Source organism: Bos indicus x Bos taurus, chromosome 21 (genome assembly GCF_003369695.1).
Source record: "Bos indicus x Bos taurus breed Angus x Brahman F1 hybrid chromosome 21, Bos_hybrid_MaternalHap_v2.0, whole genome shotgun sequence".
NCBI lineage: Eukaryota > Metazoa > Chordata > Mammalia > Artiodactyla > Bovidae > Bos > Bos indicus x Bos taurus.
In genome coordinates, this window is record NC_040096.1 from 57,380,674 (window position 1) to 57,400,458 (window position 19,785).

The window sequence follows — 19,785 nt, forward strand, 5'->3', positions numbered from 1 at the left end:
ACATAGCTCTTCTGGTTTCTAGTCCAGATGCCTCTCCAGATGTTACACATCAGAGTATAAGATTTGGGTCTGAATCTGGGCTGATCTCCAGCCAGCCCTGAAAACCGCTTGTTAAATCAAGTTCCTGGTATCATAGTGTCTCATTTTCTTATACTTTCTTTCCCAAATAAAAATTCTTCTCCAATTTTGGTGTTCAGTAAATAAAAGAAATGCTATCAATATTTTCTCTCCTTACATCTTTATACAGTCCCAATGAGCATGAAAAGACATTGGCAAAAGTCAGTGTTATCTTTGGCCTGTATCCCAGAACTCGTGATTTCCCCAAACTAAAGATGAATTGCATAAATAGTGAGACCTGCTTGTGACGTTCAGCAAAGCACACAGATAGTAATTAACATGATTTCAAAAGTAAAAATAGTTAACCAGGGTTCCTCTTTTTCTTCTTTCTCTATAACAAAGCATTTGGTTAAAAGTGAGATTGCTGAGTGAGGAAATTAAAAAAAGAAGCAGTAAATGGCTAACAAAGCTTTGTACTCAACAAAAGACTACCAAAGAAGTTCATGCTTTCATAAATGAGTGAACATACCCTGAATCGATGGAAAGTATTGCAGAGTTGTGAATAGATTCAACACTCATCTGCTTAGAGATGCTTTATGTTCATAAACTCCCAGGGCTTCTTCTTGTTTAGTTGCTAAGTCATGTCTAATTCTTTGAGACCCCATGGATTATAGCCTGTCTGTCTATGGGATTTCCCAGGCAAGAATACTGAAGTGAATTGCTGTTTCCTTCCTCAGAGGATCTTCCTGACCCAGGCATCGAACCCACATAACCTGCTTGGCAGGCGGATTCTTTACCACTGAACTACCAGGGAAGCCCTTCCTTTATCCATTCAGAGAAAGACCTCTGGTATCTTCATACTAGTTCTGCTCCTGAACAAATGCTCTTTTGTTACAAAAAAAAAAAAATTCTTTACCCAAGTCCACTCAAAGATCTCCCTATTTCAAGCACTCTGGCATATATTTGGATCTTATTTAGTTACACTGACTAGGAATTTTAGTACAATATTAAATAGCAGTGAGTATCCTGGCTTTTTGAAAACATAATTCACTTTGTTATTTTGAAATATTTCAAATGTAAGACAAGACTGTACAATAACAAATGCCCATATATCCACATTCCAGCCTTAACAAATGATAACATCATGTCATATTTGTTCTGACTCTTAAAAAAACTTGTATCTGAAGGCCCCTCTGTACCTGCTTCCTCAGCCCAGAAGTAACTACTGTTATAACTTAATGTTTATTATTCCTGTAAACTTTTGTACTCTTGATAGGCATGTATACATCCATAAAAAGTATGATTAAAAGAATGAAGAAAACAAATGCATATTATGTGAAAGCAGCCAAACTGAAATGTCTACATACTGTATGATTTTAACTATAAGACATTCTGTGGTTTAGTCACTAAGTCATGTCCAACTCTTACAATCCCATGGACTGTAGCCTGTTAGGCTCCTCTATCCATGGGATTTTCCAGGCGACAATGCTAGAGTAGTTTGCCATTTCCTTCTCCAGGGGATCTTCCCAACCCAGGGACTGAACCTGGGTCTCCTGCACTGCAGGCAAGTTCTTTACTGACTGAGCTATCGTAAGTCATTCTGGAAAAAAACAAAGATATGGAGACAATCAAAATATCAATGGTTGCCAGGGTGGGGTTGGGGGAGGTGAAAATGCAGAAGCATAGAGGATTTTTTAAGGCAGAGAAATACTCTGGATGATACTGTATGATGGTTTTAGGTCATCATACTTTTGTTCAAATCCATAGACTATACAACAACAGAAGTGAATCTTATGGTGAACTCTAGATTTTCAGTGATTATGATGTGTTGGTGTAGGTTCATCCTTGATAAAAATATACTCTTCTGGTGACTGATAATGGGGGAAGTTATGTATGTGTGGGGACAGGGGGTATATGGGAAATCTCTGCCTTCCTCTCAATGTTGTTATAACCCTAAACCTGCTCTAAAAAGATAAAAGTCTTTTTACAAATGACTCAAATTCATTCCTTTTGATGGCTGAGTAATATTCCATTGTATATATGTATCATATTGCAGGAACTCAGCTCAGTGCTCTGTGGTGACCTTGATGGATGCAGTGGTGGTGGGGTGGGAGGGAGGCTCGGGAGGGAGGGGATTGTTGTTGTCTAGTTGCTCAGTCATGTCTAACTCTTTGCAACCCTATAGATTGCAGCATGCCAGGCTTCCAAGACCTTTACCATCTCCTGGAGCTTGCTCAAACTCATGTCCATTGAGTCGGTGATGCCATCCAACCATCTCTTCCTCTGTGGTCCCCTTCTCTTCGTGTAATCATTCCCAGCATCAGGGACTTTTCTAATGAGTCAGTGCTTCTCATCAGGTAGCCAAAGTATTGCAGTTTCAGCTTTAGCATCAGTCTTTCTAATGAACATTCAGGGTTGATTTCCTTTAGGATTGACTGGTTTGATTTCCTGCAGTCCAAGGGACTCTCAAGAGTCTTCTCCAACACCACAGTTCAAAAGCATCAATTCTTCAGAGCTAAGCCTTCTTTATGGTCCAACTCTTACATCCATATACAACTACTGGAAAAACCATAGCTTTGACCTTCGTTGGCAGAGTAATGTCTCTGCTTTTTAATACACTGTCTAGATTTGTCATAGCTTCACTTCCAAAGAGCAAGCATCTTTTAATTTCATGGCTGCAGTCACCATCTGCAGTGATTTTGGAGCCCAAGAAAATAAAGTCTGTCACTGTTTCCATTGTTTCCCCAACTATTTGCCATGAAATGATGAGACCTGATACCATGATCTTCGTTTTTTGAATGTTGAGTTTTAAGCCAGCTTTTTCATTCTCCTCTTTCACCTTCCTCAAGAGGCTCTTTAGTTTCTCGTTGCTTTCTGCCATAAGAGTGGTGTCATCTGCATATCTGAGGTTATTGATATTTCTCTCGACAATCTTGATTCTAACTTGTGCTTCATCCAGCCTAGCATTTTGCATGATGTACTCTGCATATACTTTAAATAAACAGGGTGACAATATTCAACTTTGACGCACTCCTTTTGCAACTTTGAACTAGTCTGTTGTTTGGTTCTAACTGTTACTTCTTGACCCGCACACAGGTTTCTCAGGAGGCAGGTAAAGTAAGGAGAGAAGGGATATATGTATGTATATAACTGATTCACTTTGTTGTACAGCACAAACTTAACACATTGCATAGCAGTGATACACCAATCAGGACCTAACAGAAGCAGAAGATATTAAGAAGAGGTGGCAGGAATACACAGAAGAACTATACAAAAAAGATCTTCACAACCCAGATAATCATGATGGTGTGATCACTCACCTAGAGCCAGACATACTCGAATGTGAAGTCAAGTGGGCCTTAGGAAGCATCACTATGAACAAACCTAGTGGAGGTGATGGAATTCCAGTTGAGTCATTTCAAATCCTAAAAGATGATGCTGTGAAAGTGGTGCACTCAATATGCCAGCAAATTTGGAAAACTCAACTGTGGCCACGGGACTGGAAAAGGTCAATTTTCATTCTAATCCCAAAGAAAGGCAATGCCAAAGAATGCTCAAACTACAGCACAATTGCACTCATCTCGCATGCTAGCAAAGTAATGCTCAAAATTCTCCAAGCCAGGCTTCAGCAATACGTGAACCGTGAACTTCCAGATGTTCAAGCTGGTTTTAGAAAAGGCAGAGGAACCAGAGATCAAATGGCCAACATCTGCTGGATCATGGAAAAAGCAAGAGAGTTCCAGAAAAACATCTATTTCTGCTTTATTGACTATGCCAAAGCCTTTGACTGTGTGGATCACAATAAACTGTGGAAAATTCTGAAAGAGATGGGAATACCAGACCACCTGAGCTGCCTCTTGAGAAATCTGTATGCAAGTCAGGAAGCAACAGTTAGAACTGGACATGGAACAACAGACTAGTTCCAAATAGGAAAAGGAGCACGTCAAGGCTGTATATTGTCACCCTGCTTATTTAACTTATATGCAGAGTACATCATGAGAAACGCTGGGCTGGGAGAAGCTGGAATCAAGATTGCCGGGAGAAATATCAATAACTTCAAATATGCAGATGATACCACCCTTATGGCAGAAAGTGAAGAAGAACTAAAGAGCCTCTTGATGCAAGTGAAAGAGGAGAGTGAAAAAGTTGGCTTAAAGCTCAACATTCAGAAAACAAAGATCATGGCATCCGGTCCCATCACTTCATGGCAAATAGGTGGGAAAACAGTGAAAACAGTGTCAGACTTTATTTTTCTGGGCTCCAAAATCACTGCAGATGGTGATGCAGCCATGAAATTAAAAGACGCTTACTCCTTGGAAGGAAAGTTATGACCAACCTAGACAGCATATTAAAAAGCAGAGACATTACTTTGCCAACAAAGGTCCATCTAATCAAGGCTATGGTTTTTCCAGTAGTCATGTATGGATGTGAGAGTTGGACTATGAAGAAAGCTGAGCACTGAAGAATTGATGCTTTTGAACTGGGGTGTTGGGAAAGACTCTTGAGAGTCCCTTGGACTGCAAAGAGATCCAACCAATCTATCCTAAAGGAAATCAGTCCTGAATATTCATTTTAAGGACTGAAGGACTGAAGCTGAAATTCCAATATTTTAGCTACCTGATGCAAAGAGTTGACTCATTTGAAAAGACCCTGATTCTGGTAAAGATTGAAGGCAGGAGGAGAAGGGGACGACCGAGGATGAGATGGTTGGATGCCATCACCGACTCAGTGGACATGAGTTTGAGTAAACTCCAGGGGTTGGTGATGGACAGGGAGGCCTGGTGTGCTGCAGTCTATGGGGTCACAAAGAGTCTGACATGACTGAGTGACTGAACTGAATTGACCTGAACTGAATCTGCTTACTGTCTCTGTAAAATTGCCTATATACATCACATAATGGAATCATGCAATATGTGTTCTTTTTGACTGGATTCTTTAAGCACTTAGCATATTTTCAAAGTTCCTTCCCACGTAGCATGTATTCGTACTGCATTCATTATTATGGCTGAATAACATTCAATTGCATGGATATGCCACGTTTTAAAATCCTTTCAATGGTTGATGGACATTTTGGTAGTTTCCAGTTGTCTCTTATAGGTAGTGCCGTGATGAACAGTCATGTACAAGTTTGTTTGTCCACTTGTCTCTTATAGGTAGTGCCGTGATGAACAGTCATGTACAAGTTTGTTTGTGGAAACACATTTTCGTTACTCTTATTTGTACACTGAGGAGTGGAATTTCTGGGTTATTATCGAAACCCATTTAGTTTTCTTGTAGCTCTTTTTCTTTTTTTCTGACTGCTCCATATGGCTTGTGTAATCTTAGTTCCCCAACCAGGGAATGAACTTGGGCCGTGGATAATGAGAATGTGGAATTCTAACCACTGGACCTCCAAGGAATTCCCCTTGTAGCTCTTTTTGTTCTTCTGTGGGAATGTGCTGTCAAATTACTTTGCATTAAAGTGACTTGATATAGTTTCTGTTTGAGTGCTTATGCCACAACTCAATGTATAGATGTATTTTTTTTTTCCTTTGGTATGGGGGATTTATTTTTAAACAGTTTTGTTTTATATTTATGTGAAATATTCATATGGATTTCCTGCCTACCTTCTTTGCTTCCTTACTTAATAACCCAGCTGAGAAGTGACTGAACAGGTCCAAGTGAGGAAGGGAGCCAAGTTTGGAGGTGCCTTAACAGCGATCAGGGTTCATATAAGACTATAGGCCCAGGACTTCCCTGGTAGTCCAGTGGTTAAAAATCTGTCTTGCAATGCAGGGGATGTAGGTTGGATCCATGGTTGGATAACTGAGATCCCACATGCCTTGGGGCGCCTAAGCCCACACACCACAACTACTGGGCCTGCGTGCTCCAGAGCCCATGCAGCACAAGTAGAGAATCCATGCATTGCAATGAAAGATCACATGATGCAACAAAGATCCCTCATGCTGCGACCAAGACTTCATGCAGGCAAATGAATGAATAAATATATTTTAAAAGATTATGGGCCCAGCAGGTCAGTGCCCTGGCAGTGGAGTCTTTGGCAAAGAAAGTGGCCGAACTGGGCAGTGACAAAGCAGGGTTGGGAGATTACTTATGTAAAGTGGGATTGAGCAAATACGTAAGTATATTGAGGATAATACATAAGGGAAGGCAGGTTTCTCACTGTCAGAGGGGAGAATTAGAAATATGAAAATGGGAAGTTTAGAATGAACCTTATGCTGATGGATTGGAATTGGAGGTATTGGTGTCAACTGATGGTTTTCAAAATACAAATATGTAGAAGTAAATAGCAAGTAACAATGAACACACCTCATCCCCAGATCTTGGTTTCTAAATCCTATTTTTTCTAGAAAAATGAAAAATTACTGATTTTAGAAGGGCGCAGAGAGTATAAGATGAGCCTGAAACATTTTGTGGCTCCAGAAAGAAAAGAGATGCTCTAAAACTTATAGAGACATTGCAAAGGACAAAAAAGTCAGATTCTTGGCCAATTTGAACATCAATACAGTTAATAAGAGTGGCAGATTATATTACATTGAATAAAACAGGAATCTATGCTTCTACATTGATATCAATAAAAGAATGAAGTGAAAAGAAAGCACTTACAGTAGAATGCTAACTAATAAATGTAGAAGGAATAATGGAATAATCAGAAAATCATTATTTGGCGATCATCATAGCAATAATTGGGGCTTCCCAGGTGGTTCAGCGGTAAATAATCTGCCTGCCAAGCAGGAGATGTGGTTGGGAAGATCCTCTGGAGAAGGAAATTGCTATTCTTGGAGAAGGCAATGGCACCCCACTCCAGTACTCTTTCCTGGAAAATCCCATGGACAGAGGAGCCTGGTGGGCTGCAGTCCATGGGGTTGCTACGAGTCGGAAACGACTGAATGACTTCACTTTCACTTTCCACTTTCATGCATTGGAGAAGGAAATGGCAACCCACTCCAGTGTTCTTGCCTGGAGAATCCCAGGGACGGGGGAGCCTGGTGGGCTGCCGTCTATGGGGTTGCACAGAGTCGGACATGACTGAAGTGACTTAGCAGCAGCAGCAGCAGCCCATATTCTTGCCTGGGAGATCCCATGGACAGAGGAGCCTGGCAGACTACGGTCCATGGGGTTGCAAAATAGTTGGACACAGCATAGTGACTAAACAGCAGCAATAATACTAATCAATTTAGGTAAGACACATCAGTTCAGTTCAGTTCAGTCGCTCAGTCGTGTCCGACTCTTTGCGACCCCATGAATTGCAGCACACCAGGCTTCCCTGTCCATCACCAACTCCCGGAGTTCAATGAATGTTAAATCTAGCAGATGAACATAGGTTGAGAAATTTACATAGGATATTTACATAGTCTTGAAGTACCTCCCCACAAAATAATTATTTACTCTAAAGGAAAAACAAGTAACTTCATGATGGAGGATCTTAGCAGAGAACATTGTCTTTCACTATGAGAATGGAGCTCAACTTTCTCAGCTACCCAGCTGATGGCCTTTTGGGTGGTTTACAGACTTTTCCTATCATAAATAATTTGCAATGAATATTCTTGTATATGTCTCCTTTTGTATTTTTCTCTGGGCATTGTTTTTGCAAGGTAATTTGACTTCAGGACCCCACCCAGATAACTTTGCTTAGGATTAAGATGATTCATTCCTTTTTTTTCTTTTTAATTCATTGAGCATTGCTCTAGGTGCTTCTGAGTTTGGAAACGAATAAGAAAGCAAATTTCTTGCTGCCATGGGGCTTGCCTTCTAGTGTTGACATGGAAATAGCAGAATAAGGGAATGGTGAGTGATTGGTGACTGGACCATCAGGATAGGGAGGCTGAATGAATTCAGCAGATTCCGTGAACATCTCCAGGCAGAGGGAACAAGTGCAAAGGCCCTAAGGTGGGAGTGAACTTTGTACTTTACTCTCCTCTATGGAAGAGGCAATGAAATCAGCTGAGGCTCTGCTATTGGTGGAGGTTGCTTGCAGCCTGTGGATCCAGTACATTTTTCCCTGAAGAGCTCCCTTCACCAAGTGCATTTTCATAGGATTTCACAAACCATCCAGGGATGAAACCGGACCCTTCATAAGGTGAACAAGATGCTTCTTGTCTGCTCAATGCCTGTTCCGTGGCTCCTCAGCCAAGATTATGATTCCTCCAGCATGCTCAGAATTCTTTCCCAGCACTGACTCACTCACCCCTTCAGCAAGCCTGGGAAGGCAGGAACCCAGGGAGTAGGAGACAGAGCTGGGTCTGCACTGGGATTTCAACCAGGGTTTGGATGAGATTTCTACTCTACAACTCGGCTTTAGAGCCTTCGTGTTCTGCCTTGTGTTCTCTAACAACATCCATCACTGAGTCAACAACCACCATCTCTCCCCATTATGGTCTTTTCTGACATCAGAACCAAACTCCTTGCTCCTGACTCATTGTCAGTTTCTCCGGCACAAATGCCTGTCATGATTCTCAATAATTCCAGTATACCCATTGCTAGTCCTTCCAACAAACATCCTGAACCCATATTTCTATGTCATATCCTAAAGAAGATTGTGTCATTACCAGCGTATCAGTCTGCTCAAGCTGCTACAACAAAATATCGTACACAGAGTAGTTTAAGCAATAAAAGTTTATTTTCTCATAGTTCTGAAGGCTAGAAGTTTGAGATCAAGGTACCAGCTGATTTGTTTTCTGGTGAAAGCGTTCCTTCTGGCTTGCAACCATCTCACCGTATCCTCACTGGGTGGTGACGTAGGGTGGGGAAGGAAGAAAGAGCACTCTCTAGTTTCTTGTCTTATAAGGATACTAATCTTTATCATCAGGGCCCACCTGTATGACCTCATTTAACCCAAAGTAACTCCTTACAGGCCCTATGTCCAAATATAATCACATTGTGGATAAGGGCTTCAATACATGAGTTGGGGTGGTGGGGACACAATTCATAGCAACCAGAAACTCCCAATCCTCCACAACCTCAATGTCAAGCACCCCTTTCTCCACCACTTCTTCCTACCTTCCACTTCATTCTCTCCAGGACCTCAGCCCTCACCGTCCTTGTAACCCTCCAAACTCTACAATCCATTTCACTCACCATCTTTCCCTGTCTGCTACTTACCTCGTGCCCTCACACCCATTAAGCCACTTTAAATTCCATGACCACTTTCATAGGCTCTTTCACTTCCTCACGTTTGCTTAGCTGAACATGGCTAATCCATTGTTTCCCCTGCTTGGCCCAGGGCTTATGAGGCAGAAGGTCACTGCAGGGCATTCTGTAACCAGGCTGCTATAAATTCACGACCTCCAACTGTAAGTGGGCCCTGGAGATTGTCCAGAAATCACCCAAATTCTGATATTTAAGTTTCCGGTCTGCCAAGTGGTGCTTTCACATTCTCTCACTCCTAAAACCCCATGACCTCCTCCGCAATCATCTTCAGTTGGTAATCTCATTTCCTATTTTTCTGAGAAAAGTGAATCCCTGTGAAAAGAACTTCTGCAAGCATCCCCAGCACATCCACCCTGCTACCTACATCTATGATTGCACAGTCTGCTTTGCTTCCTGTTAGGACGTGCAAACAAAGCAAGAGCAAACAGCATCTCACCCTCCATTTAAATTTACCGACATTAACCCGCAGCAGCTGCTAGCTAACAGGGCACTTGTACTTCAGACAAAGAGATGATGGCAATAACAGGATGAAGCACTCTGTGCTGCAGACAGAGGAAATTAAAGATGACAACAGGCTGCTCTGTGCTTTGGACAAACAGGTCCTTAGATGGTCTGATGCATTTCAGGGAGAATTCTTATGAACCCCGCCTCTTACACCTTTTGTACATAGAAAGGCTCATAACCATTAACTTGAGATACCTGTTCTTTTTGACTAGCAGTAACATTTTGCCAAGATGTATGCTGACTGAGTGTATTCCCTCACAACAAAAATCACATAAAAACTAGCTTTGCCTTGCTTCTGTTAAAAATTACTTAGCGTCCGAGGTCAGGGGCGGCAACGAGAGGAGTTACCCCGCGTCTGAGGTCAGGGGCGGTGGCCGGGAGGAGATACCCCATGCCCCTAAGCCCGAGGCCAGGGGCGGTGGCCGGGAGGACCAACCCCACGTCCAAGGAGCCGTGGCTGCACGGGCGCAGGAGGTCCTAGAGGAGCTATCCCATGTTGAAGGTCAGGAAGGGTGTCAGTGAGGAGATACCCCTCGTCCAAGGTAAGGAGCAATGGCTTGGCTTTGCTGGAGCAGCAGTGAAGAGATACCCCATGCCCAAGGTAAGAGAAACCCAAGTAAGACGGTAGGTGTTGCAAGAAGGCATCAGAGGGCAAACACACTGAAACCATACTCACAGAAAACTAGTCAATCTAATCACACTAGGACCACAGCCTTGTCTAACTCAATGAAATGAAGTCATGCCCGTGGGGCAACCCAAGACGGGCTGGTCATGGTGGAGAGATTTGACAGAATGTGGTCCACTGGAGAAGGGAATGGCAAACCACTTCACTATTCTTGCCTTGAGAACCCCATGAACAGTATGAAAAGGCAAAATGATAGGATACCGAAAGAGAAACTCCCCAGGTCAGTAGGTACCCAATATGCTACTGGAGATCAATGGAGAAATAACTCCAGAAAGAATGAAGGGATGGAGCCAACGCAAAAAGAATACCCAGCTGTGGATGTGACTGGTGATAGAAGCAAGGTCTGATGCTGTAAAGAGCAATATTGCATAGGAACCTGGAATGTCAGGTCCATGAATCAAGGCAAATTGGAAGTGCTCAAATAAGAGATGGCAAGAGTGAATGTCGACATTCTAGGAATCAGCGAACTGAAATGGACTCGAATGGGTGAACTTAACTCAGATGACCATTACATCTACTACTGTGGGCAGGAATCCCTCAGAAGAAATGGAGTGGCCATCATGGTCAACAAAAGAGTCCGAAATGCAGTACTTGGATGCAATCTCAAAAATGACAGAATGATCTCTGTTCGTTTCCAAGGCAAACCATTCAATATCACAGTAATCCAAGTCTATACCCCAACCAGTAACGCTGAAGAAGCTGAAGTTGAATGGTTCTATGAAGACCTACGAGACCTTTTAGAACTAACACCCAAAAAAGATGTCCTTTTCATTATAGGGGACTGGAATGCAAAAGTAGGAAGTCAAGAAACACCTGGAGCAACAGGCAAATTTGGCCTTGGAATACGGAATGAAGCCGGGCAAAGACTGATAAGAGTTTTGCCAAGAAAATGCACTGGTCATAACAAACACCCTCTTCCAACAACACAAGAGAAGACTCTATACATGGACATCACCAGATGGTCAACACTGAAATCAGATTGATTATATTCTTTGCAGCCAAAGATGGAGAAGCTCTATACAGTCAGCAAAAACAAGACCAGGAGCTGACTGTGGCTCAGACCATGAACTCCTTATTGCCAAATTCAGACTTAAATTGAAGAAAGTGGGGAAAACCACTAGACCATTCAGGTAAGACCTAAATCAAATCCCTTATGATTATACAGTGGAAGTGAGAAATAGATATAAGGGCCTAGATCTGAAAGATAGAGTGCCTGATGAACTATGGAATGAGGTTCATGACATTGTACAGGAGACAGGGATCAAGACCATTCCCATGGAAAACAAATGCAAAAAAGCAAAATGGCTGTCTGGGGAGGCCTTACAAATAGCTGTGAAAAGAAGAGAAGCGAAAAGCAAAGGAGAAAAGGAAAGATATAAACATCTGAATGCAGAGTTCCAAAGAATAGCAAGAAGAGATAAGAAAGCCTTCTTCAGAGATCAATGCAAATAAATAGAGGAAAACAACAGAATGGGAAAGACTAGGGATCTCTTCAAGAAAATCAGAGATACCAAAGGAACATTTCATGCAAAGATGAGCTCGATAAAGGACAGAAATAGTATGGACCTAACAGAAGCAGAAGATATTAAGAAGAGATGGCAAGAATACACAGAAGAACTGTACAAAAAAGAGCTTCACGACCCAGATAATCACGATGGTGTGATCACTGATCTAGAGCCAGACATCCTGGAATGTGAAGTCAAGTGGGCCTTAGAAAGCATCACTACAAACAAAGCTAGTGGAGGTGATGGAATTCCAGTTCAGCTATTCCAAATCCTGAAAGATGATGCTGTGAAAGTGCTGCACTCAATATGCCAGCAAATTTGGAAAACTCAGCAGTGGCCACAGGACTGGAAAAGGTCAGTTTTCATTCCAATCCCAAAGAAAGGCAATGCCAAAGAATGCTCAAACTACTGCACAATTGCACTCATCTCACACGCTAGTAAAGTAATGCTCAAAATTCTCCAAGCCAGGCTTCAGCAATATGCGAACCGTGAACTTCCTGATGTTCAAGCTGGTTTTAGAAAAGGCAGAGGAACCAGAGATCAAATGGCCAACATCCGCTGGATCATGGAAAAAGCAAGAGAGTTCCAGAAAAACATCTATTTCTGCTTTATTGACTATGCCAAAGCCTTTGACTGTGTGGATCACAATAAACTGAGGAAAATTCTGAAAGAGATGGGAATACCAGAACACCTGATCTGCCTCTTGAGAAATTTGTATGCAAGTCAGGAAGCAACAGTTAGAACTGGACATGGAACAACAGACTGGTTCCAAATAGGAAAAGGAGTTCGTTAACGCTGTATATTGTCACCCTGTTTATTTAACTTCTATGCAGAGTACATCATGAGAAATGCTGGACTGGAAGAAACACAAGCTGGAATCAAGATTGCTGGGAGAAATATCAATAACCTCAGATATGCAGATGACACCACCCTTATGGCAGAGAGTGAAGAGAAACTAAAAAGCCTCTTGATGAAAGTGAAAGTAGAGAGTGAAAAAGTTGGCTTAAAGCTCAACATTCAGGAAACGATGATCATGGCATCTGGTCCCACCACTTCATGGGAAATAGATGGGGAAACAGTGGAAACAGTGTCAGACTTCATTTTTCTGGGCTCCAAAATCACTGCAGATGGTAACTACAGCCATGAAATTAAAAGACACTTACTCCTTGGAAGGAAAGTTATGACCAACCTAGATAGCATATTCAAAAGCAGACATTACTTTGCCAACAAAGGTCCGTCTAGTCAAGGCTATGGTTTTTCCTGTGGTCATGTATGGATGTGAGAGTTGGACTGTGAAGAAGGCTGAGCGCCGAAGAATTGATGCTTTTGAATTGTGGTGTTGGAGAAGACTCTTGAGAGTCCCTTGGACTGCAAGGAGATCCAACCAGTCCATTCTGAAGGAGATCAGCCCTGGGATTTCTTTGGAAGCAATGATACTAAAGCTGAAACTCCAGTACTTTGGCCACCTCATGCGAAGAGTTGACTCATTGGAAAAGACTCTGATGCTGGGAGGGATTGGGGGCAGGAGGAGAAGGGGACGACAGAGGATGAGATGGCTGGATGGCATCACTGACTCGATGGATGTGAGTCTGAGTGAACTCCGGGAGTTGGTGATGGACAGGGAGGCCTGGAGTGCTGTGATTCATGGGGTCGCGAAGAGTCGGACATGACTGAGTGACTGAACTGATCTGATCTGACTGTGTCTTAGTTGTGGCTCCTGGGATCTTTGATCTTCGTTGCAGCATGTGGGATCTAGTTTCCTGACAAGGGATCAATCCTGAGCCTCCTGCATTGAGATCGAAGAGTCTTAGACACCGAACCACGAGGAAGTCCCCTCCCTGCCTCTTTGGAGCAGTTACTCAGAGCTATCCAAGAGGCTGTCTCCCAGGCTACAGTCCTTAGTAAAACCTGAATAAAACTTGACTCACAGCCCTCACACTGCATTTTTCTTTCAGTTGACAGGTGGACAGATTGTTCATGTTCCTAGCTAAGGCATCCATTCCACCCCCCGACCCCCGCATGCCTTATGTGTACCATCCCCTCTCAGCAAATCAAGGGCATGGCTTCAACTTCCCTCTCTCTTTTGGATTATCATTTTTTCTTCCTCCTTTGGAGTTTTCTTGGAAAAGAGAAAGATCTGTTTTTTCTCCAATCTAAAAAAAGAAAAGCAGGGAAAGAAAAAAAATCATCTCTTGACCCCACCATCCCCTGTAGAAGCTGCCCATTTTTCTTTTCCTTGACAACAAAATTCCTTAGAAGAATGATCAGACTCATTCTTTCCAATTTCCCATGACCCCCCAATTTCTCTCTAGATAGATAGATAATAGATAGGTACAATGGAATACCATAAAATAATGAAATTTCCTCATGGAACAATGTGGCTAAATATTACACCTTATGTTGACAAAATGAGCCAGATACAGGAGAAAGCATACACAAAGACTCCGTGGATGTAAAGTTCATAAACAAACAAAATTAAACTAGATGGTTCAGTTCAGTTCAGTCGCTGAGTCGTGTCCGACTCCTTGCGACCCTATGAATCGCAGCATGCCAGGCTTCCCTGTCCATCACCATCTCCCAGAGTTCACTCAAACTCATGTCCATCTAGTCGGTGATGCCATTCAGCCATCTTGTCCTCTGTCATCCCCTTCTCCACCTGCCCCCAATCCCTCCCAGCATCAGGGTCTTTTCCAATGAGTCAACTCTTCACATGAGGTGGCCAAAGTACTGGAGTTTCAGCCTCAACATCAGTCCTTCCAAAGAACACCCAGGACTGATCTCCTTCAGAATGGACTGGTTGGATCTCCTTGCAGTCCAAGGGACTCTCAAGAGTCTTCTCCAACACCACAGTTCAAAAGCATCAATTCTTCGGCGCTCAGCTTTCTTCACAGTCCAACTTTCACATCCATACATGACCACTGGAAAAACCATAGCCTTGACTAGACGGACCTTTGTTGGCAAAGTAATGTCTCTGCTTTTGAATATGCTATCTAGGTTGATCATAACTTTCCTCCCAAGGAGTAAGCGTCTTTTAATTTCATGGCTGCAGTCACCATCTGCAGTGATTTTAAGTGACGTGAAGTCTCTCAGTCGTGTCCAACTCTTTGTGACCCCATGGACTGTAGCCCACCAGGCTCCTCCCTCCATGGGATTCTCCAGGCAAGAGAACTGGAGTGGGTTGCCATTTCCTTCTCCAGGGGATCTTCCCAACCCAGGGATCGAACCTGGGTCTCCTGCATTCCAGGCAGATGCTTTAACCTCTGAGCCACCAGGGAAGCCTTTTGGAGCCCCCCCAAATAAAGTCTGACACTGTTTCCACTGTTTACCCATCTATTTCCCATGAAGTGATGGGACCAGATGCCATGATCTTTGTTTTCTGAATGTTGAGCTTTAAGCCAACTTTTTCACTCTCCTCTTTCAATTTCATCAAGAGGCTTTTTAGTTCTTCTTCACTTTCTGCCATAAGGGTGGTGTCATCTGCATATCTGAGGTTATTAATATTTCTCCCGGCAATCTTGATTCCAGCTTCTCCCAGCCCAGCGTTTCTCATGATGTACTCTGCATATAAGTTAAATAAGCAGGGTGACAATATACAGCCGTGACGTATTCCTTTTCCTATTTGGAACCAGTCTGTTGTTCCATGTCCAGTTCTAACTGTTGCTTCCTGACCTGCATATAGGTTTCTCAAGAGGCAAGTCAGGTGGTCTGGTATTCCCATCTCTTTCAGAATTTTCCACAGTTTATTGTGATCCACACAGTCAAAAGCTTTGGCATAGTCAATAAAGCAGAAATAGATGTTTTTCTGGAACTCTCTTTCTTTTTCAATGATCCAGCAGATGTTGATCATTTGATCTCTGGTTCCCCTGCCTTTTCTAAAGCCAGCTTGAATATCTGGAAGTTCAGGGTTCACATATTGCTGAAGCCTGGCTTGGAAAATTTTGAGTGGTATAGCAATGCAAATTTAAGGGTGCCAACTGAAAAAAAAAAAAAAAGCACAGTGTGCAAGTTATGCATTAAGTTTTATTTGGGGGAAAATGATGACTATAGCCTGTGAGACAGCATTTCATATAGCTCTGAGAAACTTCTCCAAAGAGAAACAGGGGAAGGTCAGTATACATGTGATTTGGGTGAAGGGGAAGTACATGCAATCGAGCACATATTTTTTGCAGAAGGTTACTGCTAGTCACAAGAAGCAGACATCACCATGAAGGATTTCAGTGCTTTTCTAGATATCAGGAGGTACAAGAATCAGGCTCATATTAATAAAATTGCCCCCTATTTGAGACAATTTTGAGAAAACTTGGCTCATATTAATTAATAAAATTGAAATATCTGAAAATATCTATCTGAAGACCTGTTCTGCTAGTTTTTTCTATAAGACAGAGTACCTCATTTTTGCTCTCTACCCTGAACTCATTTTGTGAGGTCCTGAAGTCAGCAGGTACAGAGGCTCATAATTTTAATCCTTGTAAGGGTAGATGGCCAGTGCCAATTTGTAGGTGACAGGGGATAGACCTTTCTTTGGTGTTCTGAGACCCAATTTCCAGTGCCTATGGAAAACACACACACACACACACACACACGCACACACACACACACACACACACACACAACCTAAGAGCTGTGAGCTGGGTTTCATTCAGGGTTTCACTGAGGATGGTAGCCTGAGAAACACCCTCTTGATATCTCTGAGGATCTGCTCTGCAAAAGTAGGGGCCAGTGTATACATGAATTTTTTTTTGTCTAGGAAAAACTGAAGTCAAGCAAACATCTTGGTGAAGGATTACTGCTCATCAAAAAGAACAGGAATCTCAAGTTAATGATTTTAGTGCTTTTCTATGTATGAGAAGATGCAAGAATCTGTGGTCACTGAAGTTTTTCCTGAGCTATGTGTCTTGACTACACAGGGGCCTGTTCTTAACTATCTGGAACCTCATCCTGTTTATCCAAAGCCTTGGATGCCTCACCTGCTTTTCCATTCTGATTCCCCTCAGGGTGCACAGTCAGTGAGCGCCCGCAGTGGGCTGTGAATTAACTCTTTGTATAACTGGAGGATGGGTGACAGTCTGTTCCTTTTTCTACACCAACATGGGAGCAGGTATTCCCCGTGTAACAGACGGTTCTCAAACACTCACTGGGTGTCCTGGAATTCAACTCAATTCTGGCACTGTCTACCTGAAAACAGCATCAGACTCCACTGGTCAAGACTTCAGTCCTACAAGACTGCCCTTCACGCACTTCAGCCCCCAACTTCAGAGACCAGTCACAAGTCCAAGTTCTTATCTGTCTTAGCTTCTTCTGACCAACCAGCTAAAGACTGGAGCTTCCAACACCCTTTCGTGGATTTCAGATGCTAGTTGCAAGTCCAGGTTGTTAAGTGGACTTCTTAGGAAACTGACAACAAATCAGAGGTTTTCAAAATGCACTCCTTGATAAATTTGCTAGAATTGTAGCAAAAAGAGGAACCCCTTCCAGGGCCCAAAAGTGGGCTCTTGTCTAACACTGAGAAATGAGTTGTTCGAGGAGACACACATGCTGACGAAGAGACTTTATTGGGAAGGGGTGCCTGGGCGGAGAGCAGCAGGGTAAGGGAACCCAGGAGAACTGCTCTGCCATGTGGCTCACAGTCTGGGGTTTTATGGTGATGGGATTATTTTCTGTGTTGTCTCTGGTCAATCACTCTGACTCAGTCCTTCCTGGTTGGGTACGCATTGCTCAGCCAAGATGGATTCTAGCAAGAAGAATTCTGGGATGTTGGTAGGACATATGGACTGGTGTCTTCTTTTGAAAGAAAGAAAGTGAAAGTAAATTTGCTCAGTCCTGTCTGACTCTTTGAGATCCCATGGACTGTAGCCTGCCAGGTTCCTCCATCCATGGGATTTTCCAGGCAAGAGTACTAGAGTGGGTTGCTCTTTCCTTCTCCAGGTGATCTTCCAGACCCAGAGATCAAACCTGGGTCAGGTCTCCTGCACTGTGGGCAGACTCTACCACCTGAGCCACCAGGGAAGTCTTGTGTCTTCTTTTGACCTTTCCCAAGTTCTTCTGGTTGGTGGTGGCTTGTTGATTCTGTGTTCCTTACCAGGACCTCCTGTCGCAAAATAATTCATGCAGACGGTTACTATGGTGCCTGGCCAGGGTGGGCAACTTCAGTCAGTGTTTCCCCTTACAGAATGGCCCACAGAGAGACATGTTACTTACTAGATCACTAGTTTATCGTGAAAGGGTGCAACTCGGGAAAAACCAGATGGAGAACTGCGTACGGTATTACCAAACCTAACTTGCATCTGCTCGCCCACTATGCAGCATGGCCGATGTACTGACTGACACCAGGTTATAGTGAAGCAAAGTCAGCATTTATTGCAGGGCCCAGGGCCAAGCTCATGCTCGAAAGACTCAAACTCCTCCGTGGCTTCCAGGGAAGGGGTTTTAAAGGCAACTTTTGACGTGAGGGCTGCAGGGTGTATGATGTTTTTCTGATTGGTGCTGGTGAGGGTGGTGTTGCAAGAATCTTAATCATCCACCTCCTGGTTCAAACCAGTCTGGGGTCAACATGCTATGGTCAGCATGTGGTCACCATCAGTATGTTGAACAGGGGAAGAGTGGGTGGGGGTGTGGTGGGGTGGGCTCTTCATTTCTGCAGAACAGCTCAAAGATATGTGTCAGATTGTTTTATATATGTATCCCTTGAGGAGGAACTAACACTGTCTCATTGCTATTGCTGAACTATTGTTTCTTGATTGTTTTCCCTTTGTTTCTGCATCCCTTCACTTCCCTAATTAGTAACTGCTTAAGTCTGCTCTTTGGAACTCAAGAAAGGCCTAGAAGCCTTTTTTATACAAAAAAGAAAGAGGGGATACAGAGCGGCTTTTTTCTGCTAGTCACAAGGAGCGGACATCACCATGAAGGATTTCAGTGTTTTTCTAGATATGAAGAGATACAAGAATTGGACTCATAAAATCGTCCCCTGAAAATATCTATCTGAAGATCTGTCTTCAGTTTTTCTCCCTGAGCACAGAGTGCCTCATTTCTGGCCTGAACTCCTTTCAGGGGGTGTTAAAAGTCAGCAGCTGCAGCAGCACATGATTTAATCCTTACGGAAGTAGGCAGCGAGTGCCCACGGCAAGTGCCAACTTGTGATTGACAATATCAAGATGTACGCATACAATACATGTTCACATAATAAAAACCACAGGGAGGCACCATTAGACACCCGCCAAATTGACAAAATTTGTGAGGTTGGACAAAACCATCATTTTAAATACAAAAAGGAATTTAAAAAATTTTTTAAAGTGTAAGAAATCTGCTGATGGCAAGGTCAAAACCAGATTCCAGAGGCGAATGAGCCTTGAGGTTAATGACTAAAACTGACAGAAAGAAAACATGCTCTGGGCAGAGAGGTAAAAAGATCCTGGGAGAACTGCAGCCTGTGGCAGCCCTCATGGGGCTTCCTTAAAGTTTTTGCTCTATGCCACCCCCCTGCCCAAAACAACTTCTGTCCAGCTCACCAGAGACCTCCACACTTCTAAATCCATTAGTCATTTTCAAGATCTATCATGCTTGATTGCTTATCTTATCATGCTCATCATGCTTGATTGCTCACAGAAATTTTTTTGATGTGAAATTCACATAACATAAAACTAATAATTTTAAAGTAAAATTCATGGCATTTAATACACATAATGTTGTACAAGCACATCTCTGTGGAGTTTCAAGACATTTTCACCACCCCAAAAGAAAACGCTCTTCCCAAATCAATGCTCACTCCCCACTCCCCACCCATCTGCTCTTTGTCTTTATTTACCTGCTCTGCGTATTTTCTATATATGCCATCATGCTCTTTCCCCACAATTTGATGCAGCCGATCACTTCCTCTTACTTTAAACA

The 19,785-nt window shown here is 42.9% G+C and overlaps 1 non-coding gene across 1 annotated transcript; it reads right to left on the bottom strand.

The window, feature by feature from the left end:
• Positions 1–15,104: 15,104 nt before the first annotated feature.
• On the bottom strand, positions 15,105–15,176 carry TRNAS-GGA. The gene has a single exon. It is a non-coding gene; the product is annotated as a tRNA-Ser (tRNA).
• Between the last annotated feature and the right edge of the window lie 4,609 nt (positions 15,177–19,785).